Here is a 26,155-nt window from a genome sequence, read left to right on the forward strand (position 1 = left end):
TTTCTCTTCCGTTTCAGGTTGAGATTGACGATTCTGAGATTGGGGCAGGGGCCATTTTGTCTCAGAGGGATTCTGTTGGTTCCTTGATGAAACCATGTGCCTTCTTTTCCCGTAAGTTTTCGCCTGCTGAACGCAATTATGATGTCGACAATCGGGAGTTGTTGGCTATGAAGTGGGCGTTTGAGGAGTGGCGACATTGGCTTGAGGGAGCTAAGCACCGTATTGTGGTCTTGACCGATCATAAGAATCTGATTTACCTCGAGTCTGCCAAACGGCTGAATCCTAAACAGGCTCGATGGTCCTTGTTTTTTTCCCGTTTTGATTTTGTGGTTTCGTATCTTCCGGGATCTAAGAATATTAAGGCTGATGCTCTCTCTAGGAGTTTTTTGCCTGATTCTCCTGAGGTCCTGGAACTAGTGTTGAGCGACTTTTACTTTTATAAGATCGGGTCGGGTTTCACGAAACCCGACTTTTTCAAAAGTCGGGTCGAGTGAAATCGGCCGATCCTATAAAAAAGTCGGGGTCGGCCGAAACTCGAAACCCAATGCAGTGCATTGGGTTTCCAATGGTTCCCAGGGTCTGAAGGAGAGGAAACTCTCCTTCAGGCCCTGCGATCCATATTTAAGTGTAAAATAAAGAATTAAAATAAAAAATATCGCTATACTTACCCTCTGACGCGCCCTGGTACTAACCGGGAACCTTCCTTCCTTCGAATCAGCGCTTCCAGGACCTGCGGTGACGTCGCGGCTTGTGATTGGTCGCGCGACCGCCCATGTGACAGCTCGCGCGACCAATCAGAAGCCGTGACGTCACCGCGACGTCACCGCAGGTCCTGGAAGCGCTGATTCGAAGGAAGGAAGGCTGCCGGAAAGAAGCAGGGCGCGTCCGAGGGTGAGTACATACCTAATAGGAATATACTCACCCTCGGACGCGCCCTGCTTCTTTCCGGCAGCCTTCCTTCCTTCGAATCAGCGCTTCCAGGACCTGCGGTGACGTCGCAGTGACGTCACAGCTTCTGATTGGTCGCGCGAGCGGTCACATGGGCGGTCGCGCGACCAATCACAAGCCGCGACGTCACTGCGACGTCACCGCAGGTCCTGGAAGCGCTGATTCGAAGGAAGGAAGGTTCCTGGTTAGTACAAGGGCGCGTCAGAGGGTAAGTATAGCGATATTTTTTATTTTAATTCTTTATTTTACACTTAAATCTGAATTCCGATACCAATTCCCGATATCTTAAACATATCGGGAATCGGTATCGGAATTCCGATTCCAGATTCAGAAGATCGCCGACTTCATGGCCGACCCCACACAGAGGTCGGGTCGGGTTTCATGAAACCCGACTTTGCCAAAAGTCGGCGACTTCTGAAAATTGCCGACCCGTTTCGCTCAACCCTGCCTGGAACCGGTTGGCATTCTGAAAGAAGGGGTGGTCCTTTCTGCTATTTCCCCTGATTTACGACGGGTTCTTCAGGAATTTCAGGCTGACAGACCTGACCGCTGTCCAGTGGGAAAACTGTTTGTTCCAGACAGATGGACTAGTAGACTGATTTCTGAGGTTTACTGTTCCATGTTGGCTGGTCATCCTGGTATTTTTGGTACCAGAGATTAGGTTGGTAGGTCCTTTTGGTGGCTTTCTTTGTCACGTGATGTGCGTTCTTTTGTGCAGTCCTGTGGGACTTGTGTGCGGGCCAAGCCTTGTTGTTCCCGTGCTGCTAGTGGGTTGCTTTTGCCATTGCCAGTCCCTGAGAGGCCCTGGACGCATATTTCTCTGGATTTTATTTCTGATCTTCCGGTTTCCCAGAAGATGTCTGTTATCTGGGTTGTTTGTGACCGGTTCTCTAAGATGGTTCATTTGGTGCCTTTACCTAAATTGCCTTCCTCTTCAGATTTAGTTCTGTTGTTTTTTCAGCATGTGGTTCGTTTTCAAGGTATCCCGGAGAATATTGTGTCCGACAGAGGTTCCCAGTTTGTTTCTAGGTTTTGGCGGGCCTTTTGTGCTAGGCTGGGCATTGATTTGTCTTTTTCTTCTGCATTTCATCCTCAGACAAATGGCCAGACCGAGCGAGCTAATCAGACTTTGGAGACTTATTTGAGATGCTTTGTGTCTGCTGATCAGGATGATTGGGTGGCCTTCTTGCCATTGGCCAAGTTTGCCCTTAATAATCGGGCTAGTTCGGCTACTTTGGTTTCGCCTTTCTTTTGTAATTTCGGTTTTCATCCTCGTTTTTCTTCTGGGCAGGTTGAGCCTTCTGACTGTCCTGGTGTGGATTCTGTGCTTGACAGGTTGCAGCAGATTTGGGCTCATGTGGTGGACAATTTGGTGTTGTCTCAGGAGGAGGCTCAAGACATTTTGCTAACCGTCGTCGGTGTGTTGGTTCCCGGCTTCGGGTTGGGGATCTGGTCTGGTTGTCTTCCCGTCATGTTCCTATGAAGGTTTCTTCCCCTAAGTTTAAGCCTCGGTTTATTGGTCGTTATATGATTTCTGAGATTATTAATCCGGTGTCTTTTCGATTGGCGCTTCCGGCCTCATTTTGATATCCATAATGTCTTCCATAGATCTATATTGCGGAAATATGTGGTGCCCGTTGTTCCCTCTGTTGATCCTCCGGCCCCTGTGTTGGTTGATGGAGAGTTGGAGTATGTGGTTGAGAAGATTTTGGATTCTCATTTTTCGAGGCGGAGGCTTCAGTACCTTGTCAAATGGAAGGGGTATGGCCAGGAGGATAATTCTTGGGTTTTTGCCTCTGATGTCCATGCTGCTGATTTGGTTCGTGCCTTTCATATGGCTAGTCCTGATCGTCCTGGGGGCTCTGGTGAAGGTTCGGTGACCCCTCCTCAAGGGGGGGGTACTGTTGTGAATTCTGCTTTTGGGTTCCCTCCAGTGGTTGTAGGTGGTAATGCAGTTGTCCAGGAGTTGCAGTCATGGTCAGGTGTATCTGCTGACTGCAGTTCTGACTGGGGTATTTAGGTGTGCAGGATTCATTAGTCCTTGCCAGTTGTCCATGGTTCAGGGAGGTTTTGGATCTGTGTCTGGTTCCTCCTGCCTTGCTGCCAATTCAGCAAAGATAAGTGTTTGGTTTTTTTCCTGTGGCACACAAGCTGTGTGCCTTATATTTTGTGCTATTCATTTGTTTTCTCTTGTCCAGCTTAGATTGTGTCAGTGTTTTCTCAGTCTTGTTGGATTCTCAGGAGTTGCAGATATACGCTCCACATCTTTAGTTAGATGGTGGAATTTTTTGTTACATCTGCTGTGGATATTTTTTGGAAGGGTTTTAATACTGACCGCTTAGTATTCTGTCCTATCCTTTCCTATTTAGCTAGAAGTGGCCTCTTTTGCTAAATCCTGTTTCCTGCCTGCGTGTGTCTTTCCTCTACTACTCACAGTCAATATTTGTGGGGGGCTGCCTATCCTTTGGGGTTCTGCTCTGAGGCAAGGTAGAATTCCTACTTCCATCTATAGGGGTATTTAGTCCTCTGGCTGTGTCGAGGTGTCTAGGATTTGTTAGGCACACCCCACAGCTACTTCTAGTTGCGGTGTTAAGTTCAGGAATTGCGGTCAGTATAGTTTCCACCAACTCCAGAGAAAGTTCCATGCGGCTCCAAGGCCACCAGATCATAACAGCCCCCAGACACAGGGCCACGAGTTCTCGGTACCGGGCCTCTCTGGTTCGGTTCTGAGGCTGTCACGGTGGCTAGGCCTGGTCCGTGACCCTGCTAAGGGGCGTCCAATAAAGGTGGTGCAGTCAGTCAGGGGTTCGTGACGCCACCTGTGGTGTTCGGTCAGGGTGACCGACGCTGCTGTGGGGTCCGCTGGGGTAATGGAATGGCAGCTGGATGGTATACCTTCCCACAGGTGAAGTATGTCCCCAGGGCTTCCCAGTAAGATGGATGGTAATGGTGTAAGGTGCAGTCAATAACGAGGACACAGGGTTGCAGTCTCTTTACCTCTTTACTGAAGACTTCAGGATCCACAATCCAGAGCACGCTTAACAGGGCTATCTGAGACCGGCCGGTCCGATGGGCACATCCAGAGTTTCCTTCGCAGATGGAAATCGTTGCCTACCACTAGCGCCTGTTTGTGTTGTAGTCCTACCCTGCTGAGCATTCGGAATAGTCCTCACAACTGCTGTTCTCGTTCGTTTGTTCTCTATAGCTCTCTCTTTCTTTAGTTCCAGATGTTACTAGTTCAACCTCCCCCAGGTATGTTATGGCTAGGACGCACCCGTATGACGGGAAGGCTCGGAGTTCTTCCGGGACCCTAGAGACGCCCCTCTCCCACAGTTGCCCCCTATGTCTTCGTAGGTGTTTAGGTGAGACAGCCAACCTATAATTAACTGTCCTTCGGAGTTCGGAGTAAGGCCTAGAGTCAGTTACTCCCGCGGTGTTTTGGCCACTGGCTATGCGCCTCAGTATGATGTTGCCTCGGTCTCACGGCACGACTCCTACTGGTACTCCTTTGTGCTTGATCTCGTTTACACTGTTCCACAATATCCTTCCCTTCGTGTCTCTCTCTTGGATACCGCCACGGGGTGTGCAGGCGCGGTTCCGTTACTTTCTGTTCTGTTCGCTAGGCACCTGCCAGGTTCCCACGCCTGACAGGGACCCCCCTGTGTCTTCTCCCTGCAACACCTCCTGCCACGGGATGTTGCCTGAATCCAACCCAGTCAGCCTCTGACTAACTTCCTCCCCAACCCCTAGTTTTACCAGTGTGAGGAGTGCCCAATAAATAAAACCTTTTTCTCCCCGTAGTGGCCGGAGTGTGAAGTGTAATGTGTTCTGGTGATACCTGGTCAGGAGAATTTCTTCAGTGCCATCAGGCGTACCATCACTCCCCTTAGTGGCAGAGCGTCATACTGCAACGACCAGATCTCTGGGGCACTGCAGTAGCGTGGACGTGAATGTAGGGACGGACGTGAATGTAGCGATGGAGGTGAATGTAGTGATGGAGGTGAATGTAGTGATGGAGGTGAATGTGATGGAGGTGAATGTAGCAGTGGAGGTGAATGTAGCAGTGGAGGTGAATGTAGCGATGGAGGTGAATGTAGCAGTGGAGGTGAATGTAGCGATGGAGGTGAATGTAGTGATGGAGGTGAATGTAGTGATGGAGGTGAATGTAGTGATGGAGGTGAATGTGATGGAGGTGAATGTAGCAGTGGAGGTGAATGTAGCAGTGGAGGTGAATGTAGGGACGGACGTGAATGTAGCGATGGAGGTGAATGTAGCGATGGAGGTGAATGTAGCGATGGACGTGAATGTAGCGATGGAGGTGAATGTAGCAGTGGAGATGAATGTAGCGATGGAGGTGAATGTAGCGATGGAGGTGAATGTAGCGACGGAGGTGAATGTAGCGATGGAGGTGAATGTAGCGACGGAGGTGAATGTAGCGACGGAGGTGAATGTAGCGACGGAGGTGAATGTAGCAGTGGAGATGAATGTAGCGATGGAGGTGAATGTAGCGATGGAGGTGAATGTAGCGGTGGAGGTGAATGTAGCGGTGGAGGTGAATGTAGCGATGGAGGTGAATGTAGCAGTGGAGGTGAATGTAGCAGTGGAGATGAATGTAGCGATGGAGGTGAATGTAGCGACGGAGGTGAATGTAGCGACGGAGGTGAATGTAGCAGTGGAGATGAATGTAGCAGTGAAGGTGAATGTAGCAGTGGAGGTGAATGTAGCGATGGAGGTGAATGTAGCGATGGAGGTGAATGTAGCGATGGAGGTGAATGTAGCGATGCAGGTGAATGTAGCGATGGAGGTGAATGTAGCGATGGAGGAGAATGTAGTGATGGAGGTGAATGTAGCGATGAAGGTGAATGTAGCGATGGAGGTGAATGTAGCGATGGAGGTGAATGCAGCGATGGAGGTGAATGTAGCAGTGGAGGTGAATGCAGCGATGGAGGTGAAAGTAGCGATGGAGGTGAATGTAGGGACGGACGTGAATGTAGCGATGGAGGTGAATGTAGCGATGGAAATGAATGTAGCGATGGAGGTGAATGCAGCGATGGAGGTGAATGTAGCAGTGGAGGTGAATGTAGTGATGGAGGTGAATGTGATGGAGGTGAATGTAGCAGTGGAGGTGAATGTAGCAGTGGAGCTGAATGTAGGGATGGACGTGAATGTAGCGATGGAGGTGAATGTAGCGATGGAGGTGAATGTAGCGATGGAGGTGAATGTAGCAGTGGAGGTGAATGTAGGGATGGACGTGAATGTAGCGATGGAGGTGAATGTAGCGATGGAGGTGAATGTAGCGATGGAGGTGAATGTAGCAGTGGAGGTGAATGTAGCAGTGGAGATGAATGTAGCGATGGAGATGAATGTAGCGATGGAGGTGAATGTAGCGATGGAGGTGAATGTAGCGACGGAGGTGAATGTAGCAGTGGAGGTGAATGTAGCGATGGAGGTGAATGTAGCGATGGAGGTGAATGTAGCGATGGAGGTGAATGTAGCGATGCAGGTGAATGTAGCGATGGAGGTGAATGTAGCGATGGAGGAGAATGTAGCGATGGAGGTGAATGCAGCGATGGAGGTGAATGTAGCAGTGGAGGTGAATGTAGCGATGGAGGTGAATGTAGTGATGGAGGTGAATGTATCAGTGGAGGTGAATGTAGCGATGGAGGTGAATGTAGCATTGGAGGTGAATGTAGCGATGGAGGTGAATGTAGGGACGGACGTGAATGTAGCGATGGAGGTGAATGTAGCGATGGAAATGAATGTAGCGATGGAGGTGAATGCAGCGATGGAGGTGAATGTAGCAGTGGAGGTGAATGTAGTGATGGAGGTGAATGTGATGGAGGTGAATGTAGCAGTGGAGGTGAATGTAGGGATGGACGTGAATGTGATGGAGGTGAATGTAGCGATGGAAATGAATGTAGCGATGGAGGTGAATGCAGCGATGGAGGTGAATGTAGCAGTGGAGGTGAATGTAGTGATGGAGGTGAATGTGATGGAGGTGAATGTAGCAGTGGAGGAGAATGTAGCGATGGAGGAGAATGTAGCGATGGAGGTGAATGTAGCGATGGAGGAGAATGTAGCGATGGAGGTGAATGTAGCGATGGAGGTGAATGTAGCGATGGAGGTGAATGTAGCGATGGAGGTGAATGTAGCGATGCAGGTGAATGTAGCGATGGAGGTGAATGTAGTGATGGAGGTGAATGTAGTGATGGAGGTGAATGTAGCGATGGAGGTGAATGTAGCAGTGGAGATGAATGTAGCAATGGAGGTGAATATAGCAGTGGAGGAGAATGTAGCGATGGAGGTGAATGTAGCGATGGAGGAGAATGTAGCGATGGAGGTGAATGTAGCGATGGAGGTGAATGTAGCGATGGAGGTGAATGTAGCGATGGAGGTGAATGTAGCGATGCAGGTGAATGTAGCGATGGAGGTGAATGTAGCGATGGAGGAGAATGTAGTGATGGAGGTGAATGTAGCGATGGAGGTGAATGTAGCGATGGAGGAGAATGTAGTGATGGAGGTGAATGTAGCGATGGAGGTGAATGTAGCGATGGAGGTGAATGTAGCGATGGAGGAGAATGTAGTGATGGAGGTGAATGTAGCGATGGAGGTGAATGTAGCGATGGAGGAGAATGTAGTGATGGAGGTGAATGTAGCGATGGAGGTGAATGTAGCGATGGAGGTGAATGTAGCGATGGAGGTGAATGTAGCGATGCAGGTGAATGTAGCGATGGAGGTGAATGTAGCGATGGAGGAGAATGTAGTGATGGAGGTGAATGTAGCGATGGAGGTGAATGTAGCGATGGAGGAGAATGTAGTGATGGAGGTGAATGTAGCGATGGAGGTGAATGTAGCGATGGAGGTGAATGTAGCGATGGAGGTGAATGCAGCGATGGAGGTGAATGTAGCAGTGGAGGTGAATGCAGCGATGGAGGTGAAAGTAGCGATGGAGGTGAATGTAGGGACGGACGTGAATGTAGCGATGGAGGTGAATGTAGCGATGGAGGTGAATGTAGCAGTGGAGGTGAATGCAGCGATGGAGGTGAATGTAGCAGTGGAGGTGAATGTAGCGATGGAGGTGAATGTAATGATGGAGGTGAATGTAACGATGGAGGTGAATGTAGCGATGGAGGTGAATATAGCAGTGGAGGTGAATGTAGCGATGGAGGTGAATGTAGCGATGGAGGTGAATGTAGCGATGGAGGTGAATGTAGCGATGGAGGTGAATGTAACAGTGGAGGTGAATGTAGTGATGGAGGTGAATGTAGCGATGGAGGTGAATGTAACAGTGGAGGTGAATGTAGCGATGGAGGTGAATGTAGTGATGGAGGTGAATGTAACAGTGGAGGTGAATGTAGCGATGGAGGAGAATGTAGTGATGGAGGTAAATATATCAGTGGAGGTGAATGCAGCGATGGAGGTGAATGTAGCAGTGGAGGTGAATGTAGCGATGGAGGTGAATGTAATGATGGAGGTGAATGTAGTGATGGAGGTGAATGTAACGATGGAGGTGAATGTAGCGATGGAGGTGAATATAGCAGTGGAGGTGAATGTAGCGATGGAGGTGAAAGTAGCGATGGAGGTGAATGTAGCGATGGAGGTGAATGTAGCGATGGAGGTGAATGTAACAGTGGAGGTGAATGTAGCGATGGAGGTGAATGTAGCGATGGAGGTGAATGTAGCGATGGAGGTGAATGTAGCGATGGAGGTGAATGTAGCGATGGAGGTGAATGTAGCAGTGGAGATGAATTTAGCAATGGAGGTGAATGTAGCAGTGGAGGTTCACCAGACATCTATGCCGTCTGCGGCTCGGCTCAGGAGCATCGGGAGGTCACTACATTGCACCGGACACAGAGCCAGGCGCTGCTTCACTCATCATGGGATTGGACTGGGACAGGGTTTTTTTGTTAATTTGCCAGAGGAGTGACATCACAGTGAAGAAATGTGGGGAAATCATATTGTGTGTGGGCCCTGGAAATGTACTGTGGGGGCATCGTATTGGGTGGGGGGTATCTTTATGTCGAAGTGGTACTAGGGGCACCTTTAGGGTGTGCTTCCACAGTCAGGAAACGCTGCATGTTTGACGCTGCATAGAGCATCCAGATGTTACAGCATAGTGAAGGAGATTTCTAGAAATCCCGTCTCCACTATGCGGTAAAAGAAGCAGGGAGCAGACCCGCGTAAACGGACATGCAAGCGCGTCTTTCCAGAACTAAGCATGTCTGTTTACAATGCGGCGACCCTCCGTCGCCGCACCATAGATTTTCCATAAACAATCACTAGATGCTGTAAAATCGCATCTAATGATTAGTCACATGCGTGGTAACTGCGTAACCGCGTCTTACTACGCATGTCTCCTAATTTAAATAAGGTCTTACCTGTCCCACCGGCCGGAAGTCCGCATCCACTGCAGTTCTCGCGATAACTTTGCTTACCTCAAGAACTGCCCTGCAGGTGACCGGGGGTTATCTCCGGTCACTAGTCTGGTTCTCACGGTCAGCTGATCAACTGATTGTGAGAACTGCAGTGTAGGTGATCGCTGGAGAGTTATCTACAAGCTCTGCTTCGTGTGGATGTCAGGCATCCAGATGTAGCAGAGCTGGACTCATCGTGGGACACTCGTTATTAAATGGACTACGTCGGACACAGGGAGTATACTGTTGGTTTATTTCTTATTTTTTCCAGGAGTATGAGGGAGTCACAGGAATGAGCGTACAATAAAGATGTCAAAACTGTGTGGTGCTTTATTTTACTAAAATACTTTATTCTGCATGTGTTTGTTTTATTAACCCTTTACCAACTATAGGATTAGTAATGGTAGGTATCTTAGTGATGCCTCTCCATTACTAAGCCGGCTTAATGTCACCTTACAAATGTGACATTAACCCCCTATAACCCCATATGCCACCACTACAGGGCAGTGGGAAGGGAGAGGCTAAGTTGTCGCATGTGTGATCCCGGCCTAACTCTTTATTACCATTTTATTATGTTTATTACTAAACATCGGGCTTGGTATTATCTATAGATCTATCTATCTATCTATCTATTATAGGGAGGCACTTTCCTTTAAAAGTTTACAGGGTTTATTGCTTCACAAGCCCACAAAACAAAACAGAAAAACAAATAGCCTTTAGCTCAGGCAAAAGAACGTTCAAGTGACCAATACTTCAGGCTCAGTCATGGAGCCTCAACACACACTGGAGGCTTCCACCGCTCCACATACTGGTGCTGTGTTAAGCAGTAGGCCACATTATATAGCTGTAACCTCACCCAGGATCCCATCATATGATTAGTCACATGGTCGTGACATCACCGCAGGTCCTCAAACACATATAGAGGTACAGTGATGCCCCACACAGGGGTGAGGTATATGGGTAGCCAGACCCTCCCATCTCTCACAGCTACCCATAACTTGGACCCAATTATACAAAACGATCCCTTAGTGCTAATGTACATTAAAGAAAATACTGTGGATTACATCACAGAGACAAGCCATCTCTGTGAAACATACCTCCCGTCGACTATACGACCCTTAGCCACGCTACACTATTATCTATCTATAGATCTATCGTATATCGATATAGCTATCTATTATCTATATATTAATATATCTATCTAGCTATCTATAGATATATCTATCTATAGATAGATATGATAGATATATCGACAGATAATAGATAGATACATCGATAGATACAATAGATAGGTAGGTAGATAAATAGATGATAGATAGATCTATCATAATATCTATCTATCTATTTACTATCTAGAGTATCTATCTATATCTATCTATGTTTCTATTATCTATCTATAGCTAGCTGTTTGTGTTATCATTATTCTTCAATGGAGTATGTAAAAGAGGTTAGACAAGAAATGACATCACCGTTCCTTTTTTTTTGTATATCTTTATTTAGCTAACAAAAACACACACAAATCCGCAGGATAAACGCAGGTGACCTGGCAGTGACCTCAGGTGCAGATTTAGTGCAGATTATACCTGGGTTAAATCCTGAGTAGGGTTGAGCGAAACGGGTCGAAATTTTTCAAAAGTCGCCGACTTTTGGCAAGGTCGGGTTTCATGAAACCCGACCCGACCCCAGTGTGGGGTCGGCCATGAAGTCGGCGATCTTTTGAATCTAGAATCGGAATTCCGATACCGATTCCCGATATGTTTAAGATATCGGGAATTGGTATCGGAATTCAGATTTAAGTGTAAAATAAAGAATTAAAATAAAAAATATCGCAATACTTACCCTCTGACGCGCCCTGGTACTAACCGGGAACCTTCCTTCCTTAGAATCAGCCTTCCAGGACCCTGCGGTGACGTCGCGGTGACGTCCTATTATATATTCCTCCGTTCTCCTGCAGGGAGGTGTCTTGCGAGCGCCTGCTGAGAGCAGGAGCCGGCAAGCCTCCAGCACTGCCTGTCAGATCGCTAATCTGACACAGTGCTGTGCAACGTGTCAGATCAGCGATCTAACACTATGCTGTGATGTCCCCCCCGGGCACAAAGTAAAAAAGTAAACAAAAAAAAATCACACTGTGTAAAAATAAAGAAAAAATAAATAAATAAATATTGTTCCAATAAATACATTTCTTTATGTAAATAAAAAATCAATAACAGTACACATATTTGGTAACGACCAGACCTATAAAACTATCCCAATAGTTAACCCCTTCAGTGAACACCGTAAAAAAAAAAACGAGGCAAAAAACAATGATTTATCATCATACCGCCGAACAAAAAGTGGAATAACACACGATCAAAAAGACGGATATAAATAACCATGGTACCGCTGAAAGCGTCATCTTGTCCCTCAAAAAACGAGCCGCCATACAGCATCATCAGCAAAAAAAAAAAAGTTATAGTCCTCAGAATAAAGCGATGCAAAAATAATAATTTTTTATATAAATTAGTTTTTATTGTATAAAAGCGCCAAAACATTAACAAAATATGAGGTAAGGCTGTAATTGTACTGACCCGAAGAATAAAACTGCTTTATCAATTTTACCACACGCGGAACGGTATAAACGCCTCCCCCAAAGAAATTCATGAATAGCTGGTTTTTGGTCATTCTGCCTCACAAAAATCAGAATAAAAAGCGATCAAAAAATGTCACGTGCCCGAAAATGTTACCAATAAAAACGTCAACTCGTCCCGCAAAAAACAAGACCTCACATGACTCTGTGGACCAAACTATGGAAAAATTATAGCTCTCAAAATGTGGTGACGCAAAAACTATTTTTTGCAATAAAAAGCGTCTTTTAATGTGTGACGGCTGCCAATCATAAAAATCCGCCAAAAACTCGCTATAAAAGTAAATCAAACCCCCTTCATCACCCCCTTAGTTAGGGCAAAATAATAAAATAAAACTAATGTATTTATTTCCATTTTCCCGTTAGGGTTAGGGTTGGAGCTAAAGTTAGGATTAGGGTTGGGGTTAGGGTTTGGATTACGTTTACGGTTGGGTTAGGGGTGTGTTGGGGTTGGGATTAGGGTTAAGGGTGTGTTGGGGTTGGGATTAGGGTTAAGGGTGTGTTGGGGTTAGGGTCGGAGTTAGAAGTGGGGGGTTTCCCCTGTTCAGGCACATCAGGGGCTCTGCAAATGCAACGTGACACCCTCAGATCATTCCATCAAAGTCTGCATTACAAAACGCCACTTCTTCCCTTCCGAGCCCCGACATGCACCCAAACAGTGGTTTACCCCCACATATGGGGTATCAGCGTACTCAGGACAAATTGGACAACAACTTTTGGGGTCCAATTTCTCCTGTTTTCCTTGGGAAAATAAAAATGTGGGGGCTAAAAAATAATTTTTGTGGGAAAATATGTTTTTTTTTTATTTTTACGGCTCTGCGTTATAAACTTCTGAGAAGCACTTGGCGGTTCAAAGTGCTCATAACACATCTAGATAAGTTCCTTAGGGGGTCTAGTTTCCAATATGGTGTCACTTGTGGGGGGTTTCAATATTTAAGCACATCAGTGGCTCTCCAAACGCAACATGGCGTCCAATTTCAATTCCAGTCAATTTTGCATTGAAAAGTCAAACGGCGCTCCTTCCCTTCCGAGCTCTGTCATGCGCCCAAACAGTGGTTTACCCCTACAAATGGGGTATCAGCGGACTCAGGACAAATTGCACAACAACTTTTGGGGTCCAATTTCTCCTATTACCCTTGGTAAAATAAAACAAATTGGATCTGAAGTAATTTTTTTGTGAAAAAAAGTTAAATGTTCATTTTTTTTAAAAACATTTAAACAATTCCTGTGAAGCACCTGAAGGGTTAATAAACTTCTTAAATTTTGGTTTTGAGCATCTTGAGGGGTGCAGTTTTTAGAATGCTGTCACTTTTTGGTATGTAAGTGACTTCAAAGGTGATGTGGTCCGTAAAAAAAAATGGTGTTGTAAAAATGAGAAATTGCTGGTCAATTTTTAACTTTTATAGTAACTCCCTACCAAAATAAAATTTGGGTTCCAAAATTGTGTTGATGTAAAGTAGACATGTGGGAAATGTTACTTATTAAGTATTGCAAGAGAGCTTGGCTGAGTAGATTACACAAGAAGGAAAACACACAGCAAGTCAGCAGGATCTAGGAGCAACATGGCAGATGTGACAACCTACATGGTGAGCTGCAGCATGTGCTACATGTTCACAGATCGACCAGAAGAAGAATCCAATTTCACCTGTCAGAAGTGTAGACTAGTGGCTCTTTTAGAAGAAAAGGTGCGGGGTCTGGAAGAAAGAATAGCAACTTTGAAACTCATCAAAGAGAATGAAGACTTTCTAGACAGAACAGAAGCATCTCTACTGGTCACAGAAGGTGCAAAAAGTGTCAGAGAACCTCCAAAAGCAGATGAGTGGAAGCATGTGACCAAAAGAAGCAAGAAGACCATGGAGAAATCACCAACCACACAACTGAAGAACCGATATCAAATCTTTGTAGAGGATGAAGATGGCACACCTAAGAATAAAGCAATACCAGCAAGCAAAAAAGAAAAGGGCACACAGCAACAAGTGACAGCAAAAAGTACAGCCAAGAAGCAACGAAGAGTGGTGGTGGTGGGAGACTCACTACTGAGAGGCACCGAAGCAGCCATCTGCAGACCGGACATAACTGCAAGAGAAGTATGCTGCCTTCCAGGTGCGATGATCAAGGATGTGACCGATAGGATACCAAAGCTCTTCAGCTCCAAGGACGTCCACCCATTTCTTCTGATACATGTTGGCACCAATGACACGGCAAGGAAGGACCTACCGACAATCTGCAAGGACTTTGAAGAGTTGGGGAAGAAAGTAAAGGAACTGGATGCACAGGTAGTTTTTTCTTCTATCCTTCCAGTAGACGGGCATGGCACCAGGAGATGGAACAGGATTCTTGATGCAAACAACTGGCTAAGACGATGGTGCAGACAACAAGGATTTGGATTCCTGGACCACGGTGTGAATTACTGGTATGATGGACTCCTCGCCAGAGACGGACTACACCTCAACAAACCTGGGAAACACACATTCGCCAGAAGACTCGCTACACTCATCAGGAGGGCGTTAAACTAGAAGAAGAGGGGACGGGAAGAAAAACATTAGACTCGAACAAAGACGACCCAGGAAAACATACTCAGAAGGGAGGTAAGAACATTTCTAAAACAATCCACAGTGAGGAGATTGGAACAAAACAAAATCCTCTAAACTGCATGCTCGCAAACGCCAGAAGCCTGACAAACAAGATGGAAGAACTAGAAGCAGAAATATCTACAGGTAACTTTGACATAGTGGGAATAACCGAGACATGGTTAGATGAAAGCTATGACTGGGCAGTTAACTTACAGGGTTACAGTCTGTTTAGAAAGGATCGTAAAAATCGGAGAGGAGGAGGGGTTTGTCTCTATGTAAAGTCTTGTCTAAAGTCCACTTTAAGGGAGGATATTAGCGAAGGGAATGAGGATGTCGAGTCCATATGGGTTGAAATTCATGGAGGGAAAAATGGTAACAAAATTCTCATTGGGGTCTGTTACAAACCCCCAAATATAACAGAAAGCATGGAAAGTCTACTTCTAAAGCAGATAGATGAAGCTGCAACCCATAATGAGGTCCTGGTTATGGGGGACTTTAACTACCCGGATATTAACTGGGAAACAGAAACCTGTGAAACCCATAAAGGCAACAGGTTTCTGCTAATAACCAAGAAAAATTATCTTTCACAATTGGTGCAGAATCCAACCAGAGGAGCAGCACTTTTAGACCTAATACTATCTAATAGACCTGACAGAATAACAAATCTGCAGGTGGTTGGGCATTTAGGAAATAGCGACCACATTATTGTGCAGTTTCACCTGTCTTTCACTAGGGGGACTTGTCAGGGAGTCACAAAAACATTGAACTTTAGGAAGGCAAAGTTTGACCAGCTTAGAGATGCCCTTAATCTGGTAGACTGGGACAATATCCTCAGAAATGAGAATACAGATAATAAATGGGAAATGTTTAAGAACATCCTAAATAGGCAGTGTAAGCGGTTTATACCTTGTGGGAATAAAAGGACTAGAAATAGGAAAAACCCAATGTGGCTAAACAAAGAAGTAAGACAGGCAATTAACAGTAAAAAGAAAGCATTTGCACTATTAAAGCAGGATGGCACCATTGAAGCTCTAAAAAACTATAGGGAGAAAAATACTTTATCTAAAAAACTAATTAAAGCTGCCAAAAAGGAAACAGAGAAGCACATTGCTAAGGAGAGTAAAACTAATCCCAAACTGTTCTTCAACTATATCAATAGTAAAAGAATAAAAACTGAAAATGTAGGCCCCTTAAAAAACAGTGAGGAAAGAATGGTTGTAGATGACGAGGAAAAAGCTAACATATTAAACACCTTCTTCTCCACGGTATTCACGGTGGAAAATGAAATGCTAGGTGAAATCCCAAGAAACAATGAAAACCCTATATTAAGGGTCACCAATCTAACCCAAGAAGAGGTGCGAAACCGGCTAAATAAGATTAAAATAGATAAATCTCCGGGTCCGGATGGCATACACCCACGAGTACTAAGAGAACTAAGTAATGTAATAGATAAACCATTATTTCTTATTTTTAGGGACTCTATAGCGACAGGGTCTGTTCCGCAGGACTGGCGCATAGCAAATGTGGTGCCAATATTCAAAAAGGGCTCTAAAAGTGAACCTGGAAATTATAGGCCAGTAAGTCTAACCTCTATTGTTGGTAAAATATTTGAAGGGTTTCTGAGGGATGTTATTCTGGATTATCTCAATGAGAATAACTGTTTAAGTCCATATCAGCATGGGTTTATGAGAAATCGCTCCTGTCAAACCAATCTAATCAGTTTTTATGAAGAGGTAAGCTATAGACTGGACCACGGTGAGTCATTGGACGTGGTATATCTCGATTTTTCCAAAGCGTTTGATACCGTGCCGCACAAGAGGTTGGTACACAAAATGAGAATGCTTGGTCTGGGGGAACATGTGTGTAAATGGAAGTAAAGAAGCTGCGGAGACACCATCACGTGTTTCTCGACGCAAGCAGTGAATAGCCAGGCCTTTCCCCGGGAAGGAACAACCACGGGAAGGGCAGCATCCTATGAAGGAAAGCCACCTATGCCAAGCATGGTATCCATCCACAGACAGCTGTTTCGGGATTTTTGCCCCTCATCAGTGTGGAGTAGGAATCTGGCTATTAGGAGCAGTGCCTAGTAAAAAGGCTATAAAGGCACAGATGATTGGCCTTGGGGAGACCAAAACATCCAACACCGCGGAGACACCATCACGTGTTTCTCAACACAGTGATTCCAGAACACTGCCCCCATCCCTTATGGGAAATATGCAGATGCAAGTAAAGAAGCTGCGGAGACACCATCACGTGTTTCTCGACGCAAGCAGTGAATAGCCAGGCCTTTCCCCGGGAAGGAACAACCACGGGAAGGGCAGCATCCTATGAAGGAAAGCCACCTATGCCAAGCATGGTATCCATCCACAGACAGCTGTTTCGGGATTTTTGCCCCTCATCAGTGTGGAGTAGGAATCTGGCTATTAGGAGCAGTGCCTAGTAAAAAGGCTATAAAGGCACAGATGATTGGCCTTGGGGAGACCAAAACATCCAACACCGCGGAGACACCATCACGTGTTTCTCAACACAGTGATTCCAGAACACTGCCCCCATCCCTTATGGGAAATATGCAGATGCAAGTAAAGAAGCTGCGGAGACACCATCACGTGTTTCTCGACGCAAGCAGTGAATAGCCAGGCCTTTCCCCGGGAAGGAACAACCACGGGAAGGGCAGCATCCTATGAAGGAAAGCCACCTATGCCAAGCATGGTATCCATCCACAGACAGCTGTTTCGGGATTTTTGCCCCTCATCAGTGTGGAGTAGGAATCTGGCTATTAGGAGCAGTGCCTAGTAAAAAGGCTATAAAGGCACAGATGATTGGCCTTGGGGAGACCAAAACATCCAACACCGCGGAGACACCATCACGTGTTTCTCAACACAGTGATTCCAGAACACTGCCCCCATCCCTTATGGGAAATATGCAGATGCAAGTAAAGAAGCTGCGGAGACACCATCACGTGTTTCTCGACGCAAGCAGTGAATAGCCAGGCCTTTCCCCGGGAAGGAACAACCACGGGAAGGGCAGCATCCTATGAAGGAAAGCCACCTATGCCAAGCATGGTATCCATCCACAGACAGCTGTTTCGGGATTTTTGCCCCTCATCAGTGTGGAGTAGGAATCTGGCTATTAGGAGCAGTGCCTAGTAAAAAGGCTATAAAGGCACAGATGATTGGCCTTGGGGAGACCAAAACATCCAACACCGCGGAGACACCATCACGTGTTTCTCAACACAGTGATTCCAGAACACTGCCCCCATCCCTTATGGGAAATATGCAGATGCAAGTAAAGAAGCTGCGGAGACACCATCACGTGTTTCTCGACGCAAGCAGTGAATAGCCAGGCCTTTCCCCGGGAAGGAACAACCACGGGAAGGGCAGCATCCTATGAAGGAAAGCCACCTATGCCAAGCATGGTATCCATCCACAGACAGCTGTTTCGGGATTTTTGCCCCTCATCAGTGTGGAGTAGGAATCTGGCTATTAGGAGCAGTGCCTAGTAAAAAGGCTATAAAGGCACAGATGATTGGCCTTGGGGAGACCAAAACATCCAACACCGCGGAGACACCATCACGTGTTTCTCAACACAGTGATTCCAGAACACTGCCCCCATCCCTTATGGGAAATATGCAGATGCAAGTAAAGAAGCTGCGGAGACACCATCACGTGTTTCTCGACGCAAGCAGTGAATAGCCAGGCCTTTCCCCGGGAAGGAACAACCACGGGAAGGGCAGCATCCTATGAAGGAAAGCCACCTATGCCAAGCATGGTATCCATCCACAGACAGCTGTTTCGGGATTTTTGCCCCTCATCAGTGTGGAGTAGGAATCTGGCTATTAGGAGCAGTGCCTAGTAAAAAGGCTATAAAGGCACAGATGATTGGCCTTGGGGAGACCAAAACATCCAACACCGCGGAGACACCATCACGTGTTTCTCAACACAGTGATTCCAGAACACTGCCCCCATCCCTTATGGGAAATATGCAGATGCAAGTAAAGAAGCTGCGGAGACACCATCACGTGTTTCTCGACGCAAGCAGTGAATAGCCAGGCCTTTCCCCGGGAAGGAACAACCACGGGAAGGGCAGCATCCTATGAAGGAAAGCCACCTATGCCAAGCATGGTATCCATCCACAGACAGCTGTTTCGGGATTTTTGCCCCTCATCAGTGTGGAGTAGGAATCTGGCTATTAGGAGCAGTGCCTAGTAAAAAGGCTATAAAGGCACAGATGATTGGCCTTGGGGAGACCAAAACATCCAACACCGCGGAGACACCATCACGTGTTTCTCAACACAGTGATTCCAGAACACTGCCCCCATCCCTTATGGGAAATATGCAGATGCAAGTAAAGAAGCTGCGGAGACACCATCACGTGTTTCTCGACGCAAGCAGTGAATAGCCAGGCCTTTCCCCGGGAAGGAACAACCACGGGAAGGGCAGCATCCTATGAAGGAAAGCCACCTATGCCAAGCATGGTATCCATCCACAGACAGCTGTTTCGGGATTTTTGCCCCTCATCAGTGTGGAGTAGGAATCTGGCTATTAGGAGCAGTGCCTAGTAAAAAGGCTATAAAGGCACAGATGATTGGCCTTGGGGAGACCAAAACATCCAACACCGCAGAGACACCATCACGTGTTTCTCAACACAGTGATTCCAGAACACTGCCCCCATCCCTTATGGGAAATATGCAGATGCAAGTAAAGAAGCTGCGGAGACACCATCACGTGTTTCTCGACGCAAGCAGTGAATAGCCAGGCCTTTCCCCGGGAAGGAACAACCACGGGAAGGGCAGCATCCTATGAAGGAAAGCCACCTATGCCAAGCATGGTATCCATCCACAGACAGCTGTTTCGGGATTTTTGCCCCTCATCAGTGTGGAGTAGGAATCTGGCTATTAGGAGCAGTGCCTAGTAAAAAGGCTATAAAGGCACAGATGATTGGCCTTGGGGAGACCAAAACATCCAACACCGCGGAGACACCATCACGTGTTTCTCAACACAGTGATTCCAGAACACTGCCCCCATCCCTTATGGGAAATATGCAGATGCAAGTAAAGAAGCTGCGGAGACACCATCACGTGTTTCTCGACGCAAGCAGTGAATAGCCAGGCCTTTCCCCGGGAAGGAACAACCACGGGAAGGGCAGCATCCTATGAAGGAAAGCCACCTATGCCAAGCATGGTATCCATCCACAGACAGCTGTTTCGGGATTTTTGCCCCTCATCAGTGTGGAGTAGGAAGCTGGCTATTAGGAGCAGTGCCTAGTAAAAAGGCTATAAAGGCACAGATGATTGGCCTTGGGGAGACCAAAACATCCAACACCGCGGAGACACCATCACGTGTTTCTCAACACAGTGATTCCAGAACACTGCCCCCATCCCTTATGGGAAATATGCAGATGCAAGTAAAGAAGCTGCGGAGACACCATCACGTGTTTCTCGACGCAAGCAGTGAATAGCCAGGCCTTTCCCCGGGAAGGAACAACCACGGGAAGGGCAGCATCCTATGAAGGAAAGCCACCTATGCCAAGCATGGTATCCATCCACAGACAGCTGTTTCGGGATTTTTGCCCCTCATCAGTGTGGAGTAGGAATCTGGCTATTAGGAGCAGTGCCTAGTAAAAAGGCTATAAAGGCACAGATGATTGGCCTTGGGGAGACCAAAACATCCAACACCGCGGAGACACCATCACGTGTTTCTCAACACAGTGATTCCAGAACACTGCCCCCATCCCTTATGGGAAATATGCAGATGCAAGTAAAGAAGCTGCGGAGACACCATCACGTGTTTCTCGACGCAAGCAGTGAATAGCCAGGCCTTTCCCCGGGAAGGAACAACCACGGGAAGGGCAGCATCCTATGAAGGAAAGCCACCTATGCCAAGCATGGTATCCATCCACAGACAGCTGTTTCGGGATTTTTGCCCCTCATCAGTGTGGAGTAGGAATCTGGCTATTAGGAGCAGTGCCTAGTAAAAAGGCTATAAAGGCACAGATGATTGGCCTTGGGGAGACCAAAACATCCAACACCGCGGAGACACCATCACGTGTTTCTCAACACAGTGATTCCAGAACACTGCCCCCATCCCTTATGGGAAATATGCAGATGCAAGTAAAGAAGCTGCGGAGACACCATCACGTGTTTCTCGACGCAAGCAGTGAATAGCCAGGCCTTTCCCCGGGAAGGAACAACCACGGGAAGGGCAGCATCCTATGAAGGAAAGCCACCTATGCCAAGCATGGTATCCATCCACAGACAGCTGTTTCGGGATTTTTGCCCCTCATCAGTGTGGAGTAGGAATCTGGCTATTAGGAGCAGTGCCTAGTAAAAAGGCTATAAAGGCACAGATGATTGGCCTTGGGGAGACCAAAACATCCAACACCGCGGAGACACCATCACGTGTTTCTCAACACAGTGATTCCATAACACTGCCCCCATCCCTTATGGGAAATATGCAGATGCAAGTAAAGAAGCTGCGGAGACACCATCACGTGTTTCTCGACGCAAGCAGTGAATAGCCAGGCCTTTCCCCGGGAAGGAACAACCACGGGAAGGGCAGCATCCTATGAAGGAAAGCCACCTATGCCAAGCATGGTATCCATCCACAGACAGCTGTTTCGGGATTTTTGCCCCTCATCAGTGTGGAGTAGGAATCTGGCTATTAGGAGCAGTGCCTAGTAAAAAGGCTATAAAGGCACAGATGATTGGCCTTGGGGAGACCAAAACATCCAACACCGCGGAGACACCATCACGTGTTTCTCAACACAGTGATTCCAGAACACTGCCCCCATCCCTTATGGGAAATATGCAGATGCAAGTAAAGAAGCTGCGGAGACACCATCACGTGTTTCTCGACGCAAGCAGTGAATAGCCAGGCCTTTCCCCGGGAAGGAACAACCACGGGAAGGGCAGCATCCTATGAAGGAAAGCCACCTATGCCAAGCATGGTATCCATCCACAGACAGCTGTTTCGGGATTTTTGCCCCTCATCAGTGTGGAGTAGGAATCTGGCTATTAGGAGCAGTGCCTAGTAAAAAGGCTATAAAGGCACAGATGATTGGCCTTGGGGAGACCAAAACATCCAACACCGCGGAGACACCATCACGTGTTTCTCAACACAGTGATTCCAGAACACTGCCCCCATCCCTTATGGGAAATATGCAGATGCAAGTAAAGAAGCTGCGGAGACACCATCACGTGTTTCTCGACGCAAGCAGTGAATAGCCAGGCCTTTCCCCGGGAAGGAACAACCACGGGAAGGGCAGCATCCTATGAAGGAAAGCCACCTATGCCAAGCATGGTATCCATCCACAGACAGCTGTTTCGGGATTTTTGCCCCTCATCAGTGTGGAGTAGGAATCTGGCTATTAGGAGCAGTGCCTAGTAAAAAGGCTATAAAGGCACAGATGATTGGCCTTGGGGAGACCAAAACATCCAACACCGCGGAGACACCATCACGTGTTTCTCAACACAGTGATTCCAGAACACTGCCCCCATCCCTTATGGGAAATATGCAGATGCAAGTAAAGAAGCTGCGGAGACACCATCACGTGTTTCTCGACGCAAGCAGTGAATAGCCAGGCCTTTCCCCGGGAAGGAACAACCACGGGAAGGGCAGCATCCTATGAAGGAAAGCCACCTATGCCAAGCATGGTATCCATCCACAGACAGCTGTTTCGGGATTTTTGCCCCTCATCAGTGTGGAGTAGGAATCTGGCTATTAGGAGCAGTGCCTAGTAAAAAGGCTATAAAGGCACAGATGATTGGCCTTGGGGAGACCAAAACATCCAACACCGCGGAGACACCATCACGTGTTTCTCAACACAGTGATTCCAGAACACTGCCCCCATCCCTTATGGGAAATATGCAGATGCAAGTAAAGAAGCTGCGGAGACACCATCACGTGTTTCTCGACGCAAGCAGTGAATAGCCAGGCCTTTCCCCGGGAAGGAACAACCACGGGAAGGGCAGCATCCTATGAAGGAAAGCCACCTATGCCAAGCATGGTATCCATCCACAGACAGCTGTTTCGGGATTTTTGCCCCTCATCAGTGTGGAGTAGGAATCTGGCTATTAGGAGCAGTGCCTAGTAAAAAGGCTATAAAGGCACAGATGATTGGCCTTGGGGAGACCAAAACATCCAACACCGCGGAGACACCATCACGTGTTTCTCAACACAGTGATTCCAGAACACTGCCCCCATCCCTTATGGGAAATATGCAGATGCAAGTAAAGAAGCTGCGGAGACACCATCACGTGTTTCTCGACGCAAGCAGTGAATAGCCAGGCCTTTCCCCGGGAAGGAACAACCACGGGAAGGGCAGCATCCTATGAAGGAAAGCCACCTATGCCAAGCATGGTATCCATCCACAGACAGCTGTTTCGGGATTTTTGCCCCTCATCAGTGTGGAGTAGGAATCTGGCTATTAGGAGCAGTGCCTAGTAAAAAGGCTATAAAGGCACAGATGATTGGCCTTGGGGAGACCAAAACATCCAACACCGCGGAGACACCATCACGTGTTTCTCAACACAGTGATTCCAGAACACTGCCCCCATCCCTTATGGGAAATATGCAGATGCAAGTAAAGAAGCTGCGGAGACACCATCACGTGTTTCTCGACGCAAGCAGTGAATAGCCAGGCCTTTCCCCGGGAAGGAACAACCACGGGAAGGGCAGCATCCTATGAAGGAAAGCCACCTATGCCAAGCATGGTATCCATCCACAGACAGCTGTTTCGGGATTTTTACCCCTCATCAGTGTGGAGTAGGAATCTGGCTATTAGGAGCAGTGCCTAGTAAAAAGGCTATAAAGGCACAGATGATTGGCCTTGGGGAGACCAAAACATCCAACACCGCGGAGACACCATCACGTGTTTCTCAACACAGTGATTCCAGAACACTGCCCCCATCCCTTATGGGAAATATGCAGATGCAAGTAAAGAAGCTGCGGAGACACCATCACGTGTTTCTCGACGCAAGCAGTGAATAGCCAGGCCTTTCCCCGGGAAGGAACAACCACGGGAAGGGCAGCATCCTATGAAGGAAAGCCACCTATGCCAAGCATGGTATCCATCCACAGACAGCTGTTTCGGGATTTTTACCCCTCATCAGTGTGGAGTAGGAATCTGGCTATTAGGAGCAGTGCCTAGTAAAAAGGCTATAAAGGCACAGATGATTGGCCTTGGGGAGACCAAAACATCCAACACCGCGGAGACACCATCACGTGTTTCTCAACACAGTGATTCCAGAACACTGCCCCCATCCCTTATGGGAAATATGCAGATGCAAGTAAAGAAGCTGCGGAGACACCATCACGTGTTTCTCGACGCAAGCAGTGAATAGCCAGGCCTTTCCCCGGGAAGGAACAACCACGGGAAGGGCAGCATCCTATGAAGGAAAGCCACCTATGCCAAGCATGGTATCCATCCACAGACAGCTGTTTCGGGATTTTTGCCCCTCATCAGTGTGGAGTAGGAATCTGGCTATTAGGAGCAGTGCCTAGTAAAAAGGCTATAAAGGCACAGATGATTGGCCTTGGGGAGACCAAAACATCCAACACCGCGGAGACACCATCACGTGTTTCTCAACACAGTGATTCCAGAACACTGCCCCCATCCCTTATGGGAAATATGCAGATGCAAGTAAAGAAGCTGCGGAGACACCATCACGTGTTTCTCGACGCAAGCAGTGAATAGCCAGGCCTTTCCCCGGGAAGGAACAACCACGGGAAGGGCAGCATCCTATGAAGGAAAGCCACCTATGCCAAGCATGGTATCCATCCACAGACAGCTGTTTCGGGATTTTTGCCCCTCATCAGTGTGGAGTAGGAATCTGGCTATTAGGAGCAGTGCCTAGTAAAAAGGCTATAAAGGCACAGATGATTGGCCTTGGGGAGACCAAAACATCCAACACCGCGGAGACACCATCACGTGTTTCTCAACACAGTGATTCCAGAACACTGCCCCCATCCCTTATGGGAAATATGCAGATGCAAGTAAAGAAGCTGCGGAGACACCATCACGTGTTTCTCGACGCAAGCAGTGAATAGCCAGGCCTTTCCCCGGGAAGGAACAACCACGGGAAGGGCAGCATCCTATGAAGGAAAGCCACCTATGCCAAGCATGGTATCCATCCACAGACAGCTGTTTCGGGATTTTTGCCCCTCATCAGTGTGGAGTAGGAATCTGGCTATTAGGAGCAGTGCCTAGTAAAAAGGCTATAAAGGCACAGATGATTGGCCTTGGGGAGACCAAAACATCCAACACCGCGGAGACACCATCACGTGTTTCTCAACACAGTGATTCCAGAACACTGCCCCCATCCCTTATGGGAAATATGCAGATGCAAGTAAAGAAGCTGCGGAGACACCATCACGTGTTTCTCGACGCAAGCAGTGAATAGCCAGGCCTTTCCCCGGGAAGGAACAACCACGGGAAGGGCAGCATCCTATGAAGGAAAGCCACCTATGCCAAGCATGGTATCCATCCACAGACAGCTGTTTCGGGATTTTTGCCCCTCATCAGTGTGGAGTAGGAATCTGGCTATTAGGAGCAGTGCCTAGTAAAAAGGCTATAAAGGCACAGATGATTGGCCTTGGGGAGACCAAAACATCCAACACCGCGGAGACACCATCACGTGTTTCTCAACACAGTGATTCCAGAACACTGCCCCCATCCCTTATGGGAAATATGCAGATGCAAGTAAAGAAGCTGCGGAGACACCATCACGTGTTTCTCGACGCAAGCAGTGAATAGCCAGGCCTTTCCCCGGGAAGGAACAACCACGGGAAGGGCAGCATCCTATGAAGGAAAGCCACCTATGCCAAGCATGGTATCCATCCACAGACAGCTGTTTCGGGAATCCGCAGCTTCTTTACTTGCATCTGCATATTTCCCATAAGGGATGGGGGCAGTGTTCTGGAATCACTGTGTTGAGAAACACGTGATGGTGTCTCCGCGGTGTTGGATGTTTTGGTCTCCCCAAGGCCAATCATCTGTGCCTTTATAGCCTTTTTACTAGGCACTGCTCCTAATAGCCAGATTCCTACTCCACACTGATGAGGGGCAAAAATCCCGAAACAGCTGTCTGTGGATGGATACCATGCTTGGCATAGGTGGCTTTCCTTCATAGGATGCTGCCCTTCCCGTGGTTGTTCCTTCCCGGGGAAAGGCCTGGCTATTCACTGCTTGCGTCGAGAAACACGTGATGGTGTCTCCGCAGCTTCTTTACTTGCATCTGCATATTTCCCATAAGGGATGGGGGCAGTGTTCTGGAATCACTGTGTTGAGAAACACGTGATGGTGTCTCCGCGGTGTTGGATGTTTTGGTCTCCCCAAGGCCAATCATCTGTGCCTTTATAGCCTTTTTACTAGGCACTGCTCCTAATAGCCAGATTCCTACTCCACACTGATGAGGGGCAAAAATCCCGAAACAGCTGTCTGTGGATGGATACCATGCTTGGCATAGGTGGCTTTCCTTCATAGGATGCTGCCCTTCCCGTGGTTGTTCCTTCCCGGGGAAAGGCCTGGCTATTCACTGCTTGCGTCGAGAAACACGTGATGGTGTCTCCGCAGCTTCTTTACTTGCATCTGCATATTTC

The sequence above is a fragment of the Ranitomeya imitator genome, chromosome 2 (genome assembly GCF_032444005.1).
Source record: "Ranitomeya imitator isolate aRanImi1 chromosome 2, aRanImi1.pri, whole genome shotgun sequence".
Lineage (NCBI taxonomy): Eukaryota > Metazoa > Chordata > Amphibia > Anura > Dendrobatidae > Ranitomeya > Ranitomeya imitator.